General features: G+C 43.1%; 1 long non-coding RNA gene across 1 annotated transcript in view; it reads right to left on the reverse strand.

Annotated features, from left to right (window-relative positions):
- Positions 1-9,208, reverse strand: part of LOC121819991 (uncharacterized) — an 88,889-nt gene extending 79,681 nt beyond the window's left edge. The window contains exon 1 of the long non-coding RNA XR_009601265.1: positions 8,525-9,208. This is a non-coding gene — a long non-coding RNA (uncharacterized LOC121819991). The remainder of the gene's footprint in view (positions 1-8,524) is intronic.
- Positions 9,209-10,673: the final 1,465 nt, after the last annotated feature.

The following is a 10,673-nucleotide window of genomic DNA, read 5'->3' on the forward strand; positions in this document are numbered from 1 at the left end:
ACATCCTTACCTCACTACTGGAAAAACCATAGCCTTGACTAGATGGACCTTTGTTGACAAAGTAATGTCTCTGTTTTTTGGGGGTCTTAGTTCCCTGACCCTGGTGGCTTAGACGGTAAAGTGTCTGTCTACAGTACGGGAGACCTGAGCTCAATCACTGGGTCGGGACGATCCCCTGGAGAAGGAAATGGCAATCCACTCCAGTACTATTGCCTGGAAAATCCCATGGACAGAGGAGCCTGGTAGGCTACCATCCCTGGGATCACAAAGAGTCGGACATGACTGAGTGACTTCACTTTCACTTTCCTAGTTCCCTGACCAGAGATTGAACCTGGGCCCTCAGCTGTGAAAGCTGGACCACCAGGGAATTCCCCACATAGTCTTTTTATACATTAGACTATTCAATCATCCTGACCACTGCATGTTTTGAAACAATTACTTTCAGAAAAGATGCAAGTACAGTGTACAAAACTGTTTTACTTGAACCACTGCAAAGAAAGAAAGTGAAGTTGCTCTTTGCGGAAGTGTCTGACTCTTTGTGACCCCATGGACTGCAGCCTGCCAGGCTCCTCTGTCCGTGGGGATTCTCCAGGCAAGATTACTGGAGTGGATTGCCATGTCCTCCTCCAGGGGATCTTCCCAATTCAGGGACTGAACCTGGGTCTCCTGCACTGCAGGCAGATTCTTTACTGTCTGAGCCATCAGGGAAACATTGGAAGGAACTTGTTGATTTGATGCCCTATCAACCCCCAATTTTAATGCATACTTCCTACAAAATAACCTACAAAACCACATACGGTTATGGAAATTAACATCAGTGTATTACAATGCAATAATTTAGGTACCATTCAAGTTGTCTCAATTAGGTACCATAATAGTTGTCTCAGTTATGTCTTCAGTCTCCTTCAGTCTAGATTCCTTAGTCTCTTTGACTTAAATGATTGTGATGCTTTTGAAAATTATAGACTAGTTATTTCACAATTAAGAAATATTTAGTCGGGAGTTAATTTAAAACTATACAAATATGGGAGTTCCCTGGGTGTCCAACGGTTAAGACTCTGCACTTTCACAGCTGTGGGCCCAGGGCAATGATGCCTGGACCCTGGTCAGGGAACTAAGATTCCCCAAGCCACATGGCACAGCCAAAAAAACAAATAAAACAAAACAGAAAAATGTTAAATTGCTATTAATTACAGTAAGCCCCCTACACAGGAACCTTCAACTTGTGAACTTTTGCAAACACGTGTTTGCTAAAGAGGCAAACACGTGTGTTCACATGTTCAATCACATAAATTAGTCCACATATCTGGTGTCATTGTCACGTGGGTGCATCCTCTACAAGTGGAACAGGAAATGGCCAGGGGGTTTTCTTTGAGGAGGCACTGTTAGTTTTTGAGGCATAGGACCCGAGCATGGAATGGTACACAAAGGTTGCAGCAGCTGTTCAGAAGGCAACCCAGTTCTACTGTGTCCTCTATGATGAGAACAAAAGAACTAATACCCAGACATCACTGGACATTTTTTCAAATGGGTAGATAGAACTGAATCCAGCAGGGAAACAGAACCTGTGCCGTCAACATCAGGTGTGAAGCTGCAGCTTGCCTTCCATCTCCTAATGTTAGGGATTCTTCGGCTCTACCATCTTCCACCTCCTCTCTGTTCAGTCAGTAACTCTGCTTGCCTGTCCACTCCATGCCAGCCCCTGTATGCCAGCTGTTGTACTGTACTACTGTACTTGTCAAGGTTCTTTACTGTAAGATTTAAAATGTTTTCATTTTTTGTGTTTGTTTTTATGTATTATTTGTGTGAGAAGTATTATAAGCCTATTACAGTGCAGACAATATTAGCCAACTGTGTTATTAATAGTTAGGTACCTAGGCTAACTTTGTTGGGCTTATGAACACTTTGGACTCCTTGAGGAGTGAGGAGAGGCAGCTTCCTGGTAGAGAGGGTTCAGAGAGGGGAATTAGCAGTGATCTGAATGGGTCTTATACTAACTTTCAGCCAGTCCTCCTGTTTTTAGACCTGTCCAGCCTCTGACTTTGGGAGGTGCCTGTTGTCCCCAGTGTCTGGGTCTTTCTGGGATTCTGAGACTGTTTCTCCTCTAAGTTTAGGTTTCTGCTTTCTCTGAATATTGTTTCTCTCATTTGCTGTGTCTTTCTCTAGTGTTCTTTAGTCTTTGTGGGCTTATGTCATTTAAAAATTCCTTGGCTGAGTTTATTTTGTGAGGATAGAGTTAAATGTGAGTGTTTAATCTGCCATGTTTAACCAGGCAACAGTGAATTTTCTATTTATTTTATCAGTTTATACCTCTAATGTGTTACATACTCCCATGTCCTGGGGAAAAGGTGTTTGAATAAACCCAGGATTTTTTCTTCTTCTCCATTTTCTCCCCTGCCCCCAGTGAAGTACCAAAGGTTGCACTGACAGAGGTTATTTGGACTTCTAGACTTCGTACTAATACTGTGGCACTGTTGGCTCCCCAAGGAGAGCTGGACTAGAGCGCCTATAAATCTTCAGCCTTAGCCAACTGTGAGTTTTAAACCTAACCATTCCCTGTAGATCTGTGGCTTGGAGCAATGAATTTAGATAAGGACAGGGTTTACTGTTGTTTATTGCTTCACAATAAATGCTGTTTGCTCATGGTAATTGGTTGACAAAAGCTCTTCAGTCTCTAATAAATAAATACCCAGGGTCATTTGTTAAGTTGGAAGGTGAGGGGTCCCAAGGCTCCATGAGGACCAAAAATCTTGATCTTTGCCTAGTTCCTGGGACCACCCTCTGAAACGAGGCCAGGAAATTTCAAAATTAGTCTGATCACTTAAAAAAAAAAATTTTTTTTTTACCAACTCATATCATCATAATTAAATTTATTGCTACATGCGGCAGATATAGTAGGCAATAAAATTCAGGCTGATAATCACCATAGTCAAGGGATGGAAGTGAAAAGCAAAAATGGGGCAAGAGTACCACCAACTCTCACTAGACTTGGCCTTACTTTACCGAAGATGAAATAGGTTCAGAGAGGCTTATAACAAGTAAGTGGCTCCACTGGTATATAAATTCAGGTCTGTCTAACACTGATTCTTAGAGAGGGATTTAGACCCTGTGAATTTTAGACTCTAAAAGGCCTGTGCTCATTCTGAGAAAGCAAAGGGTAAAGCCAAGGAACTTTCTATAGAGGGAAGTTTTCTCTTCTATTTGGCAAACATGGCTTTCTAGAATGGATTATTTTTCTAGCAGAAATTGCAGTGGGATTTGGAGGGCAGTCTTCTGTTTTGGTGGTAATATCAGCCAATCAGAATCAGGAAGGATATATGGTGGCAAGGGACAGAACTGGGAATCTCTATAGTTGTTAAAAAACACTGATTTGATTTGATATCAGATAAGCTTATCTTCAGGAATGCCAAGAGACATCTTGCCCTGACACAAAAATAACTCCAAGCTTGAAGGGACCCAGACCTGAGCCCACCTGTCACCTCTAGGTAGGGAAAGGTTAGAGAGGTGAGTTCCTATGAAATTTCACATAAGAAGGAGAAAGATGGCTATGTCAGTGACTCTCAGGTAGTCCAGAAGAGTTTGGAAATGTTAGATTTTTATGTTCATTTTAATTGCTTTGATGTCTTAACCTGGTAACAAATTGTCAGATAGTCATTTTTATGTAATAATAAAATATACATAAAATGTTAGTGATGCTTCCTGCTCAGGGCCCCCTCCCCAGCATGGAGTGTGATTGAGATACATTTCATTCTGATAAGCTGGCAATTTTACCAGAGTTAGAGGACACTGACAATTATCCCTCATGTTGCAGCAGACAATGTAGAAAGCCTCCAAGTTCTAATTTCTTTTGGCCCCAAGGACATATCTTACAGAAGGAGCAACTTTGGTGGCCCTGGAGAGTTTAGTCACCAGGTGACGTTATTTTCCTGAAGGGAAAGCCCACAATCCTGTTTCAGTAGATAGGGAGACAAGTGACTAATAAATGTGATAAAATGGGCTTTCTGTGTTAAATACAAGCTGCATGGGTTTTTAGATCAGGTTTATATAAGAACACTCTGGAATTCTTTCCAACTACCAGTGAGATCTGAGTGTCCATGGAAAGCTACCGAGCACAGACACTGGAAAAGCAGAATCATCCCCAATTTCTGCCATGTGACCCCAGTATGACCTTGCGGATGTGTTTGGGTTGTAGTCTGTTGGTTTAAGTGAAACCTCTTTGCAAGGTTACCACATAGAACAGTACTTGTCAGCCTTGATTTAGCAAAAAGCAAGAGCCTTTCTGAGGGTGTCACAAATTCCCGAGAGAGTTCAGTCTTTCTTAGCGCCCCTCCCACTGAGTGCAAGACATCCGGAAGAGCAGTTGTGAGATTAAACAATGATGGGGTGATACAACTCCAAAAAGACTGGAAATCCTTAATAGAATTAAGTCATAAAGCTGCAGAGTAAAGTGAGGAGTGACTTGACTTTATGATGACTAATCTGACAATCTTAGCACTTCATTTGGTGGCTGCTGCTGAAGGAGGAGGGAGGAGGAAGAGAAAAACAGAGAGGATGGGTGGAAGGAAAGCTGCCTCAGTGGTGACAGTTCTACTGGACCGTAAATTAAGCTAATTATTAGTATTAGCTGCGACCTACTATTTAATTCAGTAGTGTTTATCTGTGATTCTATAACTCGTAAGTTGGCAAACCATTATGAAATGGAGCTGTCCAAAAGATCCTATATAAAATTAAGTTTACTAATCTGGTTATTATAGTTCAGGAGTCACTTAACCAAGCTGGTATGGTCATGAATTAAGAAGATGAGCTGCTAAGGAAGAGATTGAGAGAAAGTTAATGTTGTTGTTTTTTTTTCCCAAGCTAGTTTGTCTGTAACCCCAGTCACCAGGAATCAGAGGCCAGTGGATAAATGTTAAATAGGATGAAATCTGTAATACAACCAAAGGTGTGGGTTCTAGTTCTGATTTTGTCATCCTTTTGACCTTTTCGAATGGAGATGAAATGAAAATGTTTGTCTTGTGTCTACCTTGTCCAGGATTTAATAGATCAAGCCTCTAGGAGAGAAGTAATGCATTCTCTTAAGAAACACATTAACTAAATGTCAGGTGATATAACCCTTGAAGGTCTTCGAGCCACAACAATTTCACTTGAAAGCTATTAATTTCAGAAACAGAGGACAGAATACCCTGGAGTTTCAGATTAATACTCCCTAAGTACACCTAGGTTAGGAAACTTTCAGGACGATAGACAAAATAAGTCCACAGGAGGATTAGGAAAGCATCTACCATGTCTATGCAGTGACTATTTCTTATAACATCAATTTTTTTTTTTTGCTATATCATGTAAACAATTATGGAAAAGTATAGTGATACTTAAACTTTACAAGAAAAATTTTAAGCAGACAAAAATAATATGCAAGAACATGAGAAAGCAGAAGTACGAGCAAAGTTCAAACATTCAGTAAATATCCAGTGAGCACCAACCACATTATGTGCCAGGCCCTATGATAAGGGTGCAGATCCAAGGATGGCTTTACGAGTAATTTATAGTGGTTCAGTATTTAAGCTGTGGGGAGGCAGATAGGGGTGGTACCCTGAATTCATCCCAGCCTTTCCCAGCCTTTGGTAACTTCATCCCTACCTCCACTCTCACTGAATTTCTGGCAGTTGAAACATCATCCTTCTGGGGGTTCCCCAGGGCTCATCCCAATAGTTGATCAAGTGTTCTGCCTTTCCTTGTAGCTATATGTGTGTGCATGCTAAGTTGCTTCAGTTGTGTCTGACTCTTTGCAACCCCATGGACTGTAGCCCACCAGGCTCCTCTGTCCATGGGATTCTCCAGGCAAGAATACTGGAGTGGGTTGCCATGCCCTTCTCCAGGGGATCTTCCTGACCCAGGGATCAAGCTTGTGTCTCTTATGTGTCCTGCATTGGCAGGTGAGTTCTTTACCACTAACGCCACCTGGGAAGCCCCCTTGTAGCTATGACCATGCCCCAGTTTGGTTCACTGGATGTCAGTGAAGGAAACCCTTGGCAACTACTTCTAAACATGCTGGTCCCAACTTTGGAAAGTGTTTCTAAGAGAAAAGGACAGCCAGTGTCACAAGTTCCCCATGTAGCTGCCTCATTTGCATCTGGAAAATTGCAAGTCATCTAGCTTGTGGCCTCAATCCTCAATTGTAATCCACTGAGTCCACACAATTGCTCAGGCATTGTAGAAAGAGGTGGCACATTCCTAGCCCTTGATGGATGTGTAAACTCAAGTTACATTTTTACATTTAAAAGAGGAACTTAAAAATATGCAGGTTAATTCTGCTTCCTAAGTATTTATTGCCATTAACTTGGACCATTAAACACTATCTTTTTGAAACTCCATTTCTCTCTGCACTCACTAGTGAAACATTCCCAATAATAGGCCTCTTCTCTTTCTTAAATGTTCTTCCCTGACTTTTCCATTTAAACTGAGGAAATATTATCATAAGTGAAATCTTTCCCTATTCAGCTAGAAATGAGCACTTAACTTAAAACTAATTGCAGGCCAAGCTTTAAAGGGTCATTAATTAGTAATGGTGCCAGAGGAGCAAAGTGACTAGATGGCTGAAATTGAGCAGAACAGGCCCAATGTTTTTTACTTCTTATTCCATCTGACAACAGCTGTCCTTCAAAAGCACATTTAGTTACTGAGTGAAGAGACTTGGTAGAATTTCAGCATAGTCCCTTGCATGCGGGAAGCTCTCAATAACACTTCTCTACCTTTTTGCCCTCTCCTTTCGATCTTCCTTGCTCTCTGCAGTCGCTCACGCCTTCCAATTCATTATGAAAATAATGGCTTGAACTCCTTCAACTTTTCTCAAATGAAGCCCTGTCTCTTTGGTGCCACCCACTCAATGGACATGAATGTGCCCAAACTCCAAGAGATGGTGAAGGACAGGGAAGCCTGGCATGCTGCAGTCCATGGGGTCTCAAAGAGTGGGACACGACTGATTGACTGAACAATAACAACTCTTAGGTACTCCTTTCCTGGTCTGATTCCCCTGACAATCTTGATGCCCCTTGCTCCAGGCTCCTCTGTGGCCCCATTCTTCCAGTAATCCCTTCTCTAAACTGTATCTTCATTACCATTGTCAACTAGCACATTCCACCTTGAAATCCAACAAAACTTTCTCTAAACCCTTTTGTTTCTTAAGTTACTGTTTTCTCCTATGTTAAGCCAACTTTGAAAGAGTAGTCTGCACTCCCTTCAATTCCTCATCTAAATATCTGTCCCTTGCCAATTGCAACCTGGCTTCTGTGGCTACTAAAATTGCTTTCCTGGAGATCAGTAATGACCTCTTCTCATTCCTCTTTCATCTGTTCATGGCATGATGTGCTCAGCTACTCTCCTGATTAACTTCTTCTGACTGGCTTTGTTTTTATCTGCCTCTTTTTAGGGCTTCCCAGGTGGCACTAGTGGTAAAGAACATGCCTGTCAATGCAGGAGACATAAGAGCCATAGGTTCAGTCTCTAGGTTGGGAAAATCCCCTGGAGGAAGGCATGGCAACCCACTCCTTGCCCTCTTGCCTGAGAATCCCATGGACTGAGGAGCCTGGTAGGCTATAGTCCATAGAGTTGCAAAGAGTTGGACACGACTAATGTAACTAAGCATGCCTCTCTTTATCATCTCCCATGTCAGTACCTTAAATGCTTCTGTCCTCAAGTGCTCATTCTTAGCTGCTTCTCTTATGCTCTGGATCAGGGTTTCTCAATCTGGATGCATATAAGAATTACCTGGGAGCTCTTTTAAAATGCAAGCCCAGGTCAGGAGAAAAGATGGCGGAGGAATAGGACGGGAAGATCACGTTCTCCCTCACAAATTCCTCAAAAGAACATTTCAACGCCGAGCAAAATCCACAAAACAACTTCTGTAGGCTGGCAGAGGACATCAGGCAACCAAAAAAGCAGACCATTGTCTTCAAAAACAGGTAGGAAAAAATATAAAAGACGAAAAAGGAGACAAAGGAGGTGGGGAGGGAGCTCCGTCCCGGGAAGGGAAGCCCGTCCCGGGAAGGGAATTCTAAGAAGAGAGGTTTCCAAACACCAGGAAACACTCTCCCTGCCGAGTCTGTGGCGAGCCTTGGAAACACAGAGGGCAACATAACAGGAAGGAAAAATAGATAAATAATTAAAACCAAGAGATTACAAGCCCACCAGTAACTCCCCCAGCGGAAAAGCAGCACAGACGCCTGCATCCGCCATTGGGAAGTGGGGGCAGGGCAGGGACGCGCGGGAGGCGCGGGCTGCAGTGCTTTGTAAGAATCGGGCAGGAACGCCCCACGCTCCACCAGAACGATCTAACTTGGGCTAGCAAACCAGACTGTGGGATAGCTACCACGCGAAAAGCTCGAACATAAGACACCGCCAGGACTGAGCACAGAACAAAGGACGGAACGGAAAAAGCCGGCTGCAGACCATTCCCCGCCGGGGACAGGCAGCCAGAGCCGTAAGGACTGGAAAGGGGCAATTGCAGACCCGGAGAGACTTTACTTACCTAACTGCAAGCAGGCTCCTTTGCTAAGACTTCTGGGGGTGCTGGACAGTCACAGTCTGCCTCACGGGGTGCGCCAGCGGTCCACCCAGAGAGCTGAGCGGCAGCGGCGGAAAAGGTGACAAGCCACGGCAGTTGCGCTCACCAAACTCCTGAGCTACTCGGACCTGGGAAGGGCACAAAGCGCAGTCCCAGCCGCATTTGTGCCTCTGAGGGCTGCCTGAGGGCCGAACCTGAGCGGCTTGGACCGGGGAAGTGCACGCAGCCTAGGGCCGGCCCCAGACGGTTCCCGGCTGAGCATCGTAGAGCCGGAGCGGTTTGTGCGCCGCGAGGAAGGACAGGTCAAGCGGGGCAGAGATACTGTGTGCACACGACAGTGCTATTTGTTTGCAGCATCCCCCCCTCCCCACAGCGCGACTGAACTAGTGAGCCTAAAAACCAGCAAACAGAAGAAGTTAAACAGAGGGAACCACCTTGGAAGTGAGCCCACACGGCCCATAACATCAGAGAAAAGCAAGATATATTTTTAATTTTTAATATTTTTAAAATCATTCTTTTTTTTTTGCCTTTTGCTTTTTTTTCTTTTTTTTCCGAGCTTTTTTTTAATTGTTAAGTCTTCTATTTCTCCTCTAATTTTTATTTCTATAACCTAGTATTACTATTTTTTTAAAAAAAAAAAAGACTTTTTTTTTTAAGGCAAACACCATATATACTCTTTGGATGGTTGTTGGTGTTTTTTTTTTGTTTGTTTGTTTGTTTTTTAATAACTTTTTTTTTCTTTCTTCCTTTTTCCTTCTGCTTTTCTTTAATATTGTATCTTTGAAAATCCAACCTCTACTCCAGATTTTTAATCTTTGTTGTTAATTTTGTACATTTAAAAACCCAAACTTCACTACCCAAGTTTACCTGAGAGCGAGGTTACTGGCTTGTCCACTCTCTCCTCCTCTGGCCTCTCCTTTTTCTCCACCAGGTGGCCTCTGTCTCTTTTCTCCCCCATCTCTTCTCTATCCAACTCTGTGAATCTCTGTGTGTTCCAGACGGTAGAGAACACCTAAGGAACTGGTTACTGGCAGGATTTGTCTCTCTCCTACTCATTCCTCTCTCTTATCCTCCTGGTCACCTCTGTCTACTTCCTCCCTCTCCTCTTCCCCGTATAACTCTGTAAATTCCTCTGAGCGGTCCAGACTATAGAGCGCACATAAGGAAGTGACTAATGGCTAGCTTGCTCTCTCCTCTCTTGATCTCACCGCATCTCATTCCAGTTACCTCTAACTACCCCTCCATCTTCTCTTCTCCTTGTAACTTAGTGAACCTCTCTGAGTGTCCCTCAAGGTGGAGAAACTTTTCATCTTTAACCTAGATGTTTTATCATCGGTGCTGTATAGATGGAGAAGTCTAGAGGCTACTGTGAAAATAAAACTGAAAACCAGAAGCAGGAAGCTTAAACCCAAAGCCTGAAAACATTAGAGAACTCTTGAATTCAGGGAACATTAAGCAATAGGAGCTCATCAAAAGCCTTCATACCTACACTGAAACCAAGCTCCACCCAAGGGCCAACAAGTTCCAAAACAAGACATACCACGCAAATTCTCCAGCAACACAGGAACACTCCCCTGAGCCTCAATATACAGGCAGCTCAAAATTATCCCCAAACCTTTGATGTCTCATAACCCATTACGGGTCACTCCACTGCACTCCAGAGAGAAGAAACCCAGCTCCACCCACCAAAACTCCAACACAAGCCTCCCTAACCAGGAAACCTTGACAAGCCACTGATAGAACCCCACCCAAAGTGAGGAAGCTCCATAATAAAGAGAACTCCACAAATTATCAGAATATAAAAAGGCCACCCCAAACGCAGCAATATAACCAAGATGAAGAGACAGAGGAATACTCAGCAGGTAAAGGAACAGGAGAGTTGCCCACCAAACCAAACAAAAGAGGAAGAAGTAGGGAATCTACCGGAGAAGGAATTCCGAATATTGATAGTGAAAATGATCCAAAATCTTGAAATCAAAATGGAAACACAGATAAACAGCCTAGAGACAAGGATTGAGAAGATGCAAGAAAGGTTTAACAAGGACCTAGAAGAAATAAAAAGAGTCAAAATATAACGAATAACACAATAAATGAGATCAGAAACACTCTGGAG

This window comes from Ovis aries, chromosome 7 (assembly GCF_016772045.2).
Source record: "Ovis aries strain OAR_USU_Benz2616 breed Rambouillet chromosome 7, ARS-UI_Ramb_v3.0, whole genome shotgun sequence".
Taxonomy (NCBI): Eukaryota; Metazoa; Chordata; class Mammalia; order Artiodactyla; family Bovidae; genus Ovis; species Ovis aries.